The sequence below is a fragment of the Parasteatoda tepidariorum genome, chromosome 10, assembly GCF_043381705.1.
Source record: "Parasteatoda tepidariorum isolate YZ-2023 chromosome 10, CAS_Ptep_4.0, whole genome shotgun sequence".
Taxonomy (NCBI): domain Eukaryota; kingdom Metazoa; phylum Arthropoda; class Arachnida; order Araneae; family Theridiidae; genus Parasteatoda; species Parasteatoda tepidariorum.
In genome coordinates, this window is record NC_092213.1 from 29,312,998 (window position 1) to 29,328,269 (window position 15,272).

The following is a 15,272-nucleotide window of genomic DNA, read 5'->3' on the forward strand; positions in this document are numbered from 1 at the left end:
TGATCCAGAAGTTCCCCTGCCTTATATATATATATCTTAACAGCACGAATGATGAATTTTTCTTAACAGTAACATTAGGAGATAATATTTTTAGTCATGCATTCTTAACAAAATGAAATAATTCATTCATATTAAAAAAAGAAATTCCGAAAACCACACATCCGTATAAGTTACGTCATTTTTATGTGTGAATCACAAGCATTTTAAGATAAATTCCTGTCGTATAAATTCTTCAGGAAAACACGTGTTGAACCATCAAATCTCTCACATAATTCTTTTCATAACTCTTCCATCATTTTACGTGCTGTGTTTTCCTGAAACGAGCCTCTTTAATTTTCCCGCCAAACTGAAGGAAAAAAGTCGCCAAACTATGACCTGTTGACTGCGAGGCCCACTTTTGAGGATGGTTTCTCTTTTGAATGATATCGTCATGGTTGAAGCAGCGGGGAAAAAAAACGCGAAGTAAATTAACATAAGAAATAAAATAGACTAGCTTAGCTACGTGTGTGTGTGCTCGATACCATCAGTCAGTTGTGTTTGGAGGGTGGTTGAGGAATGTTTTGAATCGAACGCTTCCAGATTAAGAGTTGTATTTGCTTGTTGTTTATTGGCTCGGCGTTTATTTTGTGACAAACTTTGACAGCAAGACCGGTAAGTAGTTTTGTTTGAAAATATTTCGTGTTGTGATGACTTTTTTTGTTCTTTTTAATTAAAATTAATCAATGAAACTGGATGTATTAGTATCGTATATAATGTTTGAGTTGATAATTATCACAGATTTAGGGGATCAACTTGATAGCATTCAAAACTCCGCTTGCTTTTTTGTGTGTGAATATTATGACTTATAATTAATATCTTAATTTTATTTCTCTAAACGAATGTTATAACTTATAAATAATATCCTAATTTTATTTCTCTAAACGAATGTTATAACTTATCATTAATATCTTAATTTTATTTCTCTAAACGAATATTATAAATTATAATTAATATCTTAATTTTATTTCTCTAAGCGAATGCTATAACTTATAATTAATATCTTAATTTTATTTCTCTAAACGAATGTTATAACTTATAATTAATATCTTAATTTTATCTCTTTAAACGAATATTATAACTTATAATTAATATCTTAATTTTATTTCTCTAAACATCAGCAGTATCTTGTTTCAATGATTAACATCTTGTTTTTTTGTTTTGATAATTTGACGTGTTTTAGAAGGATTGTTATTACTTATTTGATATGCTTGAAGTTTTTAATTTAAGATTATAATATTTTTTAATCTTATCAATTTAGTTTAAGATTATAATATTTTTTAAAAATTTATTTTTTATTTTATTCGACAATTTGTTAGTAGTTGAATAAAGCTTCTTTTTAAAACTTATTTTATTTGTTGTACAGTTGAATTTTTAACATATTTTCGTAAGATATAATATTTTATTTTTAATTATAAGCTGATGAATTTGATAAATCGCTTATAAAATTTTAGTTCATAAAATTTAAGTAAAATTTCAAAATATCGCACAATTTTCGAATTGGTTTCCTTTAGTCTACTAGCAAGCATGAACATTTATGAATGAATGATTATCAGGCCTGAAGCCAGAATTACTATTTAGGTGGGGGCCACCATAAATGGGGGGCATCATTTATTTTTTAATTTTTAACTCTTTTTGGTTTACATTTGTTTTTATATTTAATGTATCACCTATATCTGTTTATTAAAAATATGAGCATAAACAGATACATTAATTATAAGAATACATAATTAGTATAAATATTAACTTCATTTGATAAAATTTAATTTTTTTGAAAATTTTCCAGGGAGGGCTTTGAACATCTTTTTAAAAGGGCTCAGCCCCACATACTTCTTCCTTGGCTATGGATCTGGTATAAAAAGTTTTTAAAGTCACATTTGAAAACATTGGAGACAAATGAGCTATTATATTGTTGATTTTCGATATTTTTTCCAATTATTCAACTTGGAGCTGCGCCTCTCAATGAGGTAAACCGGGTTCGAATTCCAGCGATGGCTGGTTAACGTGAATTCTGCAACCGGCTCGCACCGACCACAGTGCTGACGTTAAATACCCTCAGTGGTAGACGGATCACGGGTTAGAGTTCCCTTACCGTTAGAATAACCGTGTGAGTATTCGTGGATTTCTTCTCCATGTAACGCAAATGCGGGTTAGTTCCATCAAAAAGTCCTCCACGAAGAGAAATTTCTCCCAATACTTGATCTAGGAGTTTTCTTGTCTTCTTGATCCGGTTCAAAATTACCAGGCTACGGAGTTGAACATTGGTTGTAGTAAACTAAAAATTAGGTCGGTTGATCAATGACAGTTATTAAATAAAATGATTCACCTTAGATTTTAAAAGTTTTTTATTTATTTAACATAGGTTTCAAGAGATTCTTAAACAATTTTCTATAGGAACCTGTTTTTACATTTGATCTAACTTGCCATTTTTAGGTTTAATTTATGATCCAGCTCGACGGGACGGGTGAATATTTTCGTCAGGGGTCCACATTTAAAATTCTTCTTCCCATATGCTTTCATTCTCATCCTGCCTTTTGTACTTTACTTTTTTTTATTTTTTATTTCTTTCTCTTTTTATCCTCTGTGACTTTTTTCTTTACTTTATCATTTTTACTTCAATTCTACCTACTTTACGGGCGTATACTCTTACTGATTGATAATACATATGTTTTGTTTATGGAATTTGGAATACTAATTTTTCATTCTGATACTCAAATGATACAGTTGGATCCGCAATGGCTTAGGGGTAGAGCGTTCGGCTTCCAACGAGGTGAACCAGGTTCGAATCCCAGCAATGGCTGGTCGATACGAATTCCGCATCCGGCTAACACCGACCATAGTGCTGATGTGAAATATTCTCAGTAGTAGACAGATGTCATGTGCTAGAATCCCTTTGCCGTTTGGCTATGTGTGGGAAATTTTGGTGGTTCTCTCCATGTATCGCAAATGTGGGTTAGTTCCATCAAAGAGGCGATGGTTTGTTTGTCCCAATGTTGGTTTGTTTGTTGCTTGATCCAGAAGTTCCCCTGCCTTCTTGGATAGGTTCAAAATTGGTACGCTACGAAATTGAACATGAATAGTCGAAAACTCAAAATTGGGTCGGCTGTTCAACACCGGTTATAAAATTGTTATAACCGGTTATGAAATATTATTACATCTTAGTGTAATATTTTTCAAAATTTATTATTGTTACGTCAAAATAAATAAATGAATAAATAAGGAAGGGTACGCAACTCTAATTTAATTTATTTCTATGCTAGAATTAGTAGAGTTTTTAAGTTTTTTGAATCGGTAAATTATACCAATAGTAAGTACAAACGATTAGGTTTCATATTCTGCTTCAGCGTTTTCTTTCTCTTTTTTCACGTATGATTTATTATTTGCACATAATTATTTTTAAATTAACTGGGCATCAGGTCAATTTACACTTAATGTAAATAAGCAAGTTACATTGAGGCAATACGGTTTTATGTTTATTAAATATAATTTAAAGAAATCTTTACATCACAATAAAGTAAAATAATTTTAAAAAAAATAGAATGTTTTTAAATATTTAGTCACTAACACATTCATGGAATCACTAATACGCGGATTCACTGATTCGCTTTCTTTTCTCGCTTCGTTCTTTTCTTCTTGTAATAGCAAAAGTCATTCACTCGTAGATTGTCATAATGATTAACAATTCGCGACGATTCGCGATCTGCGACGGCACAACGATTCCGTGATCTGCGAAATGATGATGATGATTAAAAAAATAATAGTAATGGACTAAAAAATATATAAAATTCCCTAAGTGAAAAAATTTAATCAATCAGTAATTTGATAAATATCGCTACGCAAAAAGAACAAATAACCATAATAAAAAGGCTCTAAATGTTAATAGAAAAGATTTTACATATTTTAACTAAAAAAAAAAGAAAAAAGAAGCGTGATTTATTATTTTTTTTAATGTTTTTTTCCCTATGCCCACCTGGAGAATGACCTTTCGTCAATACAGGCATTTGTTGACCACTCTTTCAGGGGCATCATATTAGGTAGACCAACGTTACTCCCATAGTAAGGACAGATAGTACAGAGAATGAAGGAATATCCATTCCTTGCCCGGGATTCGTACCCAGAACCTTTCTGATCAAAGCCAATTCCCTGACCTTTACTCAGTCCGGTGTGCGTTTTTTAATGTTTTATGTAGGAAATCGGTCTGATCGTTTCGACTTGTAGTCAGCCAGAGAGCAATTAATTCTTATTAAATTTGACTGAAAAACCAACACCTCATTTTGTGATGCTAACTATATTTCTATAAAAATAATAAGAAATTTGTATTAACTTTTAGTATTTTTTCTGTTATCTTTTCAAAAGCCAGATTAGACCACCCCTTGATCGTGATCGCACACCAACACCCGGAATCCATCTTAGTTATTACCCCAGATTTTATATATTAATATCTTTTATATTTAATTTTAAATATATTAAGTCATTAATATATTATTACATTCTACTCACTGTCGTTCTCCAACCCTCGAAACATTCTTTTTTTTTTTCAGATCACTGCGCTCACTTATTTTACTTATGCCATCCACACGGATTACCGATAAGGCAGCACAAAAAATTAAGAACTTATAATAGATTATAATGCACCAAAACTAATTACAATTTTAAACAAAGCAAGACGTGTTGCTCTGTTTGAGACATAGGACATGGCTGCATTCTTTTGCAAATAGTTTTGTCATAATTCTTTTGCAAATAGTTTTCGCAAAACCAAACAATGCGGCGAAAAAAATAAATTAATAAAATTGATATAAAATAACTAAAAAACTTTATGTCCGCATCAATAACATTTTCATATCAGAATCATTTCTCAAAAAGTGTGCTAAATTCCGTATTGTTTCGTCGAATAGTTTTTGCGTTATGATAGTTTACTAAATCAGCGGAGACGCCGGTTGAGGTAGTAATGTTTACTTTTATTTATTTATTGCAGAGAGAGCATAACAAAATTTCACAAATTATTATTTATTCTTCTTATGACTCTCGTAAAAATTGTTGAATTTTTATTATTATAATAGAGACAATTTATCTTTGCGTCTGAATCTAATGTAGGTCATATTTGTCGTGTTCAGAAACACCTGTTAATCAAATATAGCCTATTTTACAACGTCTCCCAACAATTTATTCATTGATTATAATGTCACTTATTTAAACGTGCATTTCATTATCCTTTACTAAAAGTGAAATACTTTTACTTTTGTCTTTTTCCTCCAAAGAATCTTTACTAACTGTTTTTATTTTTTATCATTTTCTTACCAAAAGAAAAAAAAAAGAATATTAGCAGCTGCTTGTCGAATATAGAGTTAGGTAAATGTATAGGCAAAACGGCTATTCGTTTTTTAGGATTCAAACTACTGATCGAATCAATTGGTTTAAGTATTTGAATAATATTGATCTAAATAACGTTTATTCGAATTATTGATGTAAATTAGTTATTCAATAAAAAACTTTATTTTGAACAAAAACCAATCATAATTGAATAAATAATCAATCTCAAGAAACTGTAGCGGTAAGATATGGATTAAAAACTTCATTCGCTTCTAAAATATGCTAATTAGAAATAACATTTGACTTTCTAGAGCGCGCTCAAAAACAGGCGCTTCTTCTCATAGTCATCTCATGCTTCTTTTGTTTATTCTCTTTCGCGTCTGTCAAGTTTTGAAAATGGGCGTCTGTTTTTGAGCGCTTGAAACATCTCACCTGCTATTTCTAATTTGTATGTTTTTGAAGCGAATAAAGTTTTTAATCAATCATAATTGATTTGATTCAATAGTACTGAAATGAAAAATAATGTCATTCAGCTTGAAGAAAGGAAAAAAAAATGTAATTTAGTTTTTGAAAAAAAGACCCTTAAATTCGCTTAAAATTTTTTTCAGTCGAAAATTTATTTGAAAATAAAAGTAAACTACAGGTGACGGTTTACAGGTGACGTACCAACTGACAGTCACTTTGCTTGTTATGCGCATGCGCTGTATCTTTGTTTCTATGATGCTCTTCTGAATCTGAGTCTGTTGTTCACGCTGTAAGTTGTTTTTTTTGGTATAACATACAGCAAGTATAGTTTGTCTACCGTAAGAACTCCCTCCACCACAAAGTCTGAGGCCGTCTGCTGCTATGGAAACAAGAATAGTGCATTTCAGGGAGGATAGCTTCTCCTCACTCTAGGGCTAACACTATAGACCGGAGAAAAAAATTACCTATCTCCCGCCGATCAGAGTCAAAACTTGTCCTAAGCAGTGACACCACACCCCCACTTGAAATAGTTATATTTCGTTATCATAGTCACCGCCACGGGGCTAGGGGAGTTCTTACTTTAGACAAACTATATTTCACAGCATTAGTTACGTAAACGAAGAGTTGGACTTCTCCTTTCTATATTCTTTGCCATAACCCTGCTTTTGCTATCGTGGCTCTAAAGTAAGAAGTAATTCGTGAGGATAAAGTAGTAATTGAAAACAAGAATCGCTTCCTGGAGCACTTTAAAATTGAATATCACGAATTCGCATCAAATTAATTTTCGATCAGAAACATATTTAGAAACTAAATAGAGTAACATTTTTTTCAAAATATAATAATAACTTATTCCCGCAATAAATTGAATCCGCTCAATTCCTAAAAATCATTTATATTCAGGAAAAATGATTAATAGCTTAATCTCTTTTTATTCTGTTCGTGACATTATTTTTTGATCATCGATTTTTCTTTTTTGTCACGTTTTAAATAAAAACACAATATCGTTCTTTTTTCCCCCTTAACGTTTGCGTTGCTACTCTCTTTCGTTCAAACTATTTGCAGCTGATGATATAATTCGTGCAATTATATAGATCGTTTTGCTGTCAAGGAAAAATTCGGTAAATTGTAAATGTACGTAACTGTTTTTTGATAATTTGTTGCTAACGGTATGTATTATCGTTTGAAAAATGCAGTTGGATATTGTATTATGTAAAAATTCTTCAATCTCAGTTTTAAAAGGAATTCGAGATGTTAGTATCAGCTTTTTAACCGTAGAATAATTTCGGACGATTTTCGGATTATTGACCAAAAGTAAAAATAAGAATTTGGTCTCTGTAGAATCGTTCTTGTAAAGTAACGTGTTACCCAAAAATGCCTAATGTGCTTAGTTTTTTTTTTTTTTTTTTAAATTCTAAACTAAGTTGAAAACTGATGTGATGCAAACGAGTCTATAAATAATAGAGTTTTTGAATCGTTTTCTAATCTTGAATTGAATGCTATTATTGTGAAAAAAAAGAAGCAATTAAAGACAATTGGATGCCTGCAAGCGACGTCATTGCAGATAAATCGTGGCATTTGTCGATTCAGAAGCCAATCAGGTTCGACACACACGCGTGACGTCGCTTACAGACATCCAATTAAATCTGATTTAAATCAAATGGTTAGACGTAATCACTTCACTTCTTCTCGAATTGCAAGTACCCAATTATGTATGCGACCAAAAATTCGTATTGACAAGTTAGAATATTAATTAGCGTGATTCGTGACATTAATTAAATACAGTGCCGTATCGCACATCAAATTTGTTGAAATAGAATTCCTTCTGGTCTACGTCTTTCACTTAACTTAGATTTATTGTTTGTTTATGTATTTTATATTAACTGTGATATATTTTTGCTTTGCGCACCTGGCAACTTCGATGCATAATTAGTTTGTTTATGTTTCGTATGACTTCGTGCCTGTCTTTGTGTTAAGTAAGTAATATATAGTGAAAGAATTGAAATCTTTATGAATGATTCTTTGTGAAAGAATATAGAATGTGTCATTTAAGGGAATTGATACTTGACGGGCTCTGCTTAATCGAAATCGAATGGAAAGAACAGTTTCTAACGTAAACAAATGCCATGTTTCAACCAATAATCGGGGACGAGGTAACCACACTACTTCACTTCCAGGTACCAGTTGAATAAAAAAAAACACGAATTACTAAATTTTAATCCTTTACTTTATTTAATAAAAATAATAGCATAAAATTAGCTCACAAATTTCTGAGATATTTGTGCTAGACTTTCGAATTTGGCTTCTATATTTCGAAAGAAAAAAAAATCAATATGTGAATTGGATATCTGAAAAGGACGTAATCGCTTGTGTGGATTCTGAGTGACTGTTGAAACGTAGTATGTATTTGTATACTTTAGCGACTGTTCTTTCCATTCTATTGCGAGTAAGCCTATCCCGTCAAGTATGAATTCACTTCAGTTACACCATTCTATATTCCTTCACAAATAAAGATTTGGTTTATTTTTTCCTTAAACACAAAGACACGAAGCCACCTAGAGCGAAAACTAATTATAGAACGCAGTTGCCTGATGCACAAAACGAAAATTGTCACGGTTGCAATAAATACATAAATAAATATTTAATCTAGATTGAATAAAAGGCGTGGACAAGAGAGAACTATATTTTAACATATGTGATACCGAGTTGTATTCAATTAACTCCACGTTTATTAACATTCTCAGAAATTTATCTCAACCTTAGCTAGCAATATTCAGAATATTAACACGACACCTTGTTTATAAACAACCAGATGGCGCTGAGGTCATAGGTCAGGTGGTTGTGGATCAGTTGTCTTCTTCTCCAGTTGGGAGTGTACCATCGCTTTTAACTTTTTTTGTGTCATTTCTTAAAAAAAGTTACAAAGAATCATAATTTTCAAACTTGTTACCAAAATGGTAATGCAAGAAAGAGAAATAATGGCTAGGTCATATTACTTAATACTAATTTTCTCAATTTAATAATTGCTCCATCTTGTTTTGATCTATTTTTAACTCGGAAAGATTTGTATTGTTAAGATTCGTAAGATTGATTACGAGCATCTTTAACTTCGATTTTTCAATTCTATAAATATTTTGAGTTATGCTAGTTTTCCTGTAAATGACATGATTTAAATGACATGTTTTAAGCAAGTTAAAATTTCCTTACACTTCTCTTTTAAGCGTACTATTGCAACCTCAACAGCTAATTTTCAATGCATCAGCGGTATAGAAAACGGGGATAAACAAATACTTGATTTAGTTGGCAACCTGTGAAAATTATTGTTTGCTCTACACGAGAGAGTTCGGACTCTGGTCTTCCTTCTTCCTCCTACAATTATTGAAAAATCAAATATTTGTCCGGTTGTAATAATTCTTTTGCACTTATTACCGTCAAACTGGGGTAACTTGGCCTTAGCAGGTAAATAGGCTGCTATATCTAGAGCCAGACAAAGAGGAGTGATTAATACTTATTTATTGCAATAACCTTGAAGCATCTCTATATTGAAAATCAAAGAATTTCGCAGTTCAGCGAGATTAAGTTTTTTCCGTTCCAAACAAAAAAAAACTGCAAAAATTAATTAATTTATTTGATACGTCGCTTATTTTTACAAGTTCACAACCTCGCGGCCTATATTATAACCCCCTTTTTTTTCAAAGAAAAAAAAAATATTTGCTTCACATGCATCATTCATGGTCCAAAGATAGTGTGAATTGAAGCGACCATACCTTAAAGGAAGAGAAGGTTTTTCAACCGCCATTTTGAGAACTTTCTTCGCTTCAGTTCACATGATTGAAATGCTTCACGGTAAATGTCCAGACGATTTTTGTCGTTTTCATAGTATAAATCGTTTGGTAAAATTATTTTTAGGCGTGGTGCTATCTGAAAGAGTTTATTAAATTTACGATTTTTTTTTTTAAATAATCATTAGGTCATGAATTTCTTTCTGGTCTATTTAAAAGAACAAGATTCACTGAATTTCTTTTATGTTTAGTTTTCACCACAAAGCTCCGAAAATTACTGAGAAATGTGAACCTCAAAAGTTGATATAGGTTACTGACCTCTTCAGTCTTCGAATTGTTTAACAAAGGTTGGGTTTGAAATGAAATTCGAATTGAATTATTTAGAAAATTGGAAAGTTAGAGCATAATAGCTTCGTAGTATCCGGAATTTCAGAATAAAATGACAATAATGTCTAAACTGAGTTGAAGATTGGCTGATTTTTGTGATTTTGAACAATATTATATTACGTGGTTATATATACCTATTATATTTCATGAATAATAGCATAAAAGCATAAGGTCCGCATTTATGTTATTTGCTTGCTTTTCTTGCTTATAAATAAAAATTTCTTATATATATCTTGTTTTTATGGCTGTTTGAATTTGTTCCAATGCTTTTGTTTATTTACTTAAGCATATTGGGTATGTTTTTTTTTATTTATTATTATTTTTTCATTATTTGTCAGGCAGGTTTTCCATATCTCTTTTTGTTGTAATTTTTTATTATAAAAATGCAATAAAGTGAAGAAAAAAAAAGTTTTTTTTTCACAATTGGATTAAAAACAGCATTAAGGGAATTCATTTTTTACCTAGAGGTTACATTAATATATTCAACTCATTTTGTTCGAAACGTGTTTTTTTTTCTATCGTAAATTTATTCTGAAAGCATAAATACCAAGGGTTGAGGCTATCTGTCACATTCGTATTCCATTCCCTTGTGATGTTACAAGTAAGTTTATAATAATAGTCTTTGTTTATTATAAGTATCATGATAAGTGTTTTAAAAGTAATTAAAAGTCGTACCTATTGAACTGCTTTTTTAAAAAAAAATTTATTTGAGGTTAGGCGAGTGTCTATATTTACTATAAAAGCTTGCAATGCAGCGTATAAATTTCATTAAGTGGTTGATATATTGAGAAATACTGGTATTTTTTTAAACATCGCTATAACGATATTTTAAATGATATTCCCACATTATATAGTCAATATTATATATTTAACGCTAAATATCGAATATAACATTATAGTAAAATACCTCCGCCTTATGGTAAATACGCTATACCATTTGGTGTATTTACCATTGCGCGGTATTAATGGTTGCACAATCTACTGTTGCTACTTTACCTTTTATTCTACCTATTTGTAAACAAAAATATATTAAGGCGAAAGGGGAAAAAAGTATTTCGTTGCAAAATAATTTAAGAAAAATTTATTTTCAGGTTTCTGATTTATTTTTAGTATTTGGGATATTTACCGTGAGGCGGTATTAATGGTTGCACAATCTACTGTTGCAACTATACCTTTTTTTCTACCTATTTGGAAACAAAAATTTTATTAAGGCAAAAGGGAAAAAAAGTATTTTATTGGAAAAATAATTAAAGAGAAATTTATTTTCCAATTTATTTTTAGTGTGTGATGTATTTACAAATTTTAAAAGTTATCCAATCAAATTTTAATAGTTCCAGCAATTTTCCTGACTGAAATGTTGCTAACTTAGACAGAGGAATACCCGCGATTTTGGTGCTACATGCGAATAATGTTAGATTAAATAGCAATAGTCTAGCAATGAGCTTCCATAGTTAAGTTCTCTAGTTTTAAAAACTATTTAAGCTAACTCTTCCGGAGTAGTTAAATTGTGTTTAGATTTTTATTATAGTGAAAGATGCTTAATGCAATATATTAATTCATATCTCAATTGCTTTACTGCTCTTTTTTTTGTTCCATGAATCTAAAATCCTTTTCTTGTTATTTTTGCGTGCTATCACGAAATTTATTATCACGAATGTTTTTGCTTTTATACTTTCCATTATTCTTTTTTCCTCTATTCTGAGAACTGGAAGAATTACTTTACGATTTTTTCTCCCATTATTATTAGCATTTAATTTACTGCTGCTTATTGACAAAATGGCGATTTTACTTGTTTTTTAATTTCATATGTATTAACTTTATCTTAGTTCTTATATACGTCAGTCATGAACTTTAAATCTTTTATTTTATTTATTAGATCAAACTTGGCTATATTCACGAATTTCTCATTTTCAAAGTTCAAAATAATTGATTTCACTGGGAAAATTTTTTTTTGTTCTATTTATACAAATACTTGCCTAGTTCGGATGTGTGAATTTTAAATTTTAAATTTGTTTTGCTCCTAAAGCTGCGGATTTTTTTAAATGGCATTTTTAGTCTATTTTTTGTCGGAATGTACAAGTTTAAGAGCGTTATATATAACAAGGGGTCACGTACATGTTGTGACAAACCTTTAGGGGAGTTAGGGCAGGGGAGTCAGAATTAAAATTGCACAGGAACTCATGCCCGAAAATGTCCTTTAACGTTTTCGTATTATAACCAGTTCAGAATCACCCAAAAAAGCAGTTCATAATAGCCAAGCACTCCTAGTGGCGTATGGCGACATTTCCTTGTATGGGTACCAATGCAATTTTACTGATGATGCACCCTAAATCCCCTAGAAGCTTGTCGCAACATTTATGCGGCTCCCTGTTATATATAACGCTTTTAAACTTGTTTGTTTCAACAAAAAAAGACTAAAAATTTCAGTTTAAAAAAATCAGTAATTTGGAGAAAGAAATCGATTGTGCATTTGAAATCAGTGATGCGAAAGTACCTATGATCTGTTAAGAAAAAATCTGAGATAACGGAAAAGAAAAAGAAAAATTGTTCTCTAGTGATTATTGTAATTTTCAGTTTGTTTCGTTTCTATTTGGATTCAAGTTATATTAGAAAGTTTGCAATAGAACATTATGTGTTTGTGTTTGCAGCTAGGAAATTTATAATGATTTCAGAGTTTTATATAAATTTGTGCAAAAATTATTCATTCAGTTTTTGATAAAAATAATGAAGTGTGCTTTCATCATCATCCACGAAATTTAAATATTGTAAATTTTGGCTCAACTTTTCTCTGAACCCAAACATTCGAATTTTCGATTGGAAATTTTTCCATTTTCTCATGAGATTGACATTAAGACTATTTTTTCAGTGCAAATGTGGCTGGTTATATTTTTAATTGATAAATCGTTGATTTACCTTAAAAAAAACACATTTCCTTTACTATGAAATGTTTGAGCTGCAGTGGTTCAAAGGAAAAATCGTTCGCGTCTCAATGAGAGGACCCAGGTTGGAATCCCAGCGGTAGTTGGTTCAGGTGAATTCAACTTCTGGCTCGAACAGATCACAATGCTGACGCTAAATATCCTCAGTGGTAGACAGATCATGGGATACAGCCCATTTGCCGTCAGGCTAACCAAGGGAGGTTTTCATGGTTTTCCTCCCCATGCAACTCAAATGCTGGTTAGTTACTTCAAAAAGTCCAGTGGTAGACTCCTCATAGGTTTGAATACCTTACCGTCGGGCTAACCGTGGTTAGTTAATCGTGGGAGGTTTCTGAGGTTATCCTCTCTATGTAACGCAAATGCGGATTAGTTACTTCAAAAAGTCCTCCACAAAGGCTAGTTTATAGAAAGGAGTTCTCTTGTCTTTTGTGGTGTATTCAAAATTACAAGGCCACATAGTTGAACATTGATAGTCGTAAATTTAGAATTGTGTCGGCTGTTAACAGTTCTGATAAAATAAAATATGGTTATAAAATAAAATATGAACTGCTTTATTTTGTTTGCAAACTTATATCAATTTGTATTTACTAAGAAAACGCACTACATCGTGGAAATGAAAATAAAATTTTTCTGATATATTTTATTTTTATCAAATACCTTGCATAAATTATAAAACTAATTAAACTAAACAATGTTTATTTCGACCTATTTTTATAAATTGTGAGGTATTGTTAATTATTATTCGTTTTTAACCCAAAAAAATTGTTTCTCTGTTTTTGGAGGAAAGCGTTAAATAAACTTAACGAACGAGGTCAACGAATTAGTTTCGTCGCACTGACCAACTTCACTGCTTGGATGAACTGGATGCTTTGAACGTGTTTCCTTGAGAAAATTTGCTTACATTCAGTATTTAATTTACAAAATTAAACTTTTTATTGTTTAGAATATTTCATGCATTTGAATTATTCTGACATATAATAGGATAATGAAATTGAAATAAATAAGGAAATATTCTTTAACGTACATTCCTGTTTTAGGACAAATCAACTCAAATTAATTATCTATATAATACAATCAATAATTATTTTGAGGAAAATGTAGATATATATTGAGTTTCGATACAATAAATTTTATGAATTTTTTTCTCATCACATTTATTTATGTTATTAAATTTCACAGCATTTGTTTAGGACCTAGATTGTATGATTAAATTAAACTTAAAAAAATAAATAATAATAATTAATAGTTTGCACAATCAATGGTTTATAACAAAACTATATCCAGTGCTTCAAACATTTCAGTTTTATTTCAAACATTTCTTTAAAGTAACCCATATGAGGGGTACATTGGCTCCAACCTTTAAACATAATTTATTCCAGGCATTTTGTAATTTTTGTGAAATTGGAAAACGTTTATTAAGTTTATGAATTTGAGAAAATAAGGAACTGCTTTTGTGAAAAACCACTAAAACCACTAGCCTATTCAGACTTATTGCAAAAGAACCATTTTTGTGAAATTGTGACTTTTTTTTTATAATTTTATGAATTTGTGGAAATAAGATTGCGTTTCTTAGAGGAAAGAAAACCATGTGTGCACGATTACGACGAATTGAACTACGATGAACTATAATAATAACATTTATTTACATAACAGAGGTAAGTTCACACAAGCTGCGGAAGACCGCAGGCAATCCTTTTACATGACAATCACGACTACAACTACTGTATTACAACAAACTTAGGGGAGGCAGCCGGTAGCTGCTTACTTCGCTCCTTTTACATTGGAATGTGCGCCAAAGCGCCTTGCGCAAATTAATTCGGCACACCATGTCTTTCGCACAGTTATTTCCTTTTAAGACGTCAATAATTCCGTTTTTCTTCAAAAAAAAATTGTGAAGGATTTGTTTTGTGATAACATACTTTGCGAATGGTCCACGGTACAAAAAGGTTTCACAAAATTGAACAAAAATGTGTCAAAATAGCTCCGAAACAAATATAGTCCAATTTGAAAAACCCACGTATTCATTATTAAGCATAGTGAAATGCTCAAAATTGGGTATTTGCAACTCGAAAAGAAGCGAAGTGGTTATGCTTAATCTTGTAGTTTAAATCAAATTTAATTGGACACCTGTAATCACTTAACACGTATGTGTCGAACCTGATTGGTTTCTGAATCGACAAATGCCAAGATTTACTTACGATGACGTCGCTTACAAGTATCCAATCGAAACAGCCCTGAGAATCCGTCTACATTTGTAAATAAACATTGCGGCTAACAAGGGAAACTAGGGAAGTGTGACTCGCCAATTTTGAAATAAACTAGTGGGATGTATGCAGGTGACGAACCTCCTAATGTT

The 15,272-nt window shown here is 31.1% G+C and overlaps 1 protein-coding gene across 1 annotated transcript in view; it reads left to right on the forward strand.

Moving 5' to 3' along the window:
* Positions 1–407: 407 nt before the first annotated feature.
* LOC107449804 (sodium/calcium exchanger Calx) overlaps positions 408–15,272 on the forward strand; it is a 78,305-nt gene continuing 63,440 nt past the window's right edge. The window contains exon 1 of the mRNA XM_016065460.4: positions 408–651. The gene's annotated coding sequence lies outside the window, so the exon portion shown is untranslated. The remainder of the gene's footprint in view (positions 652–15,272) is intronic.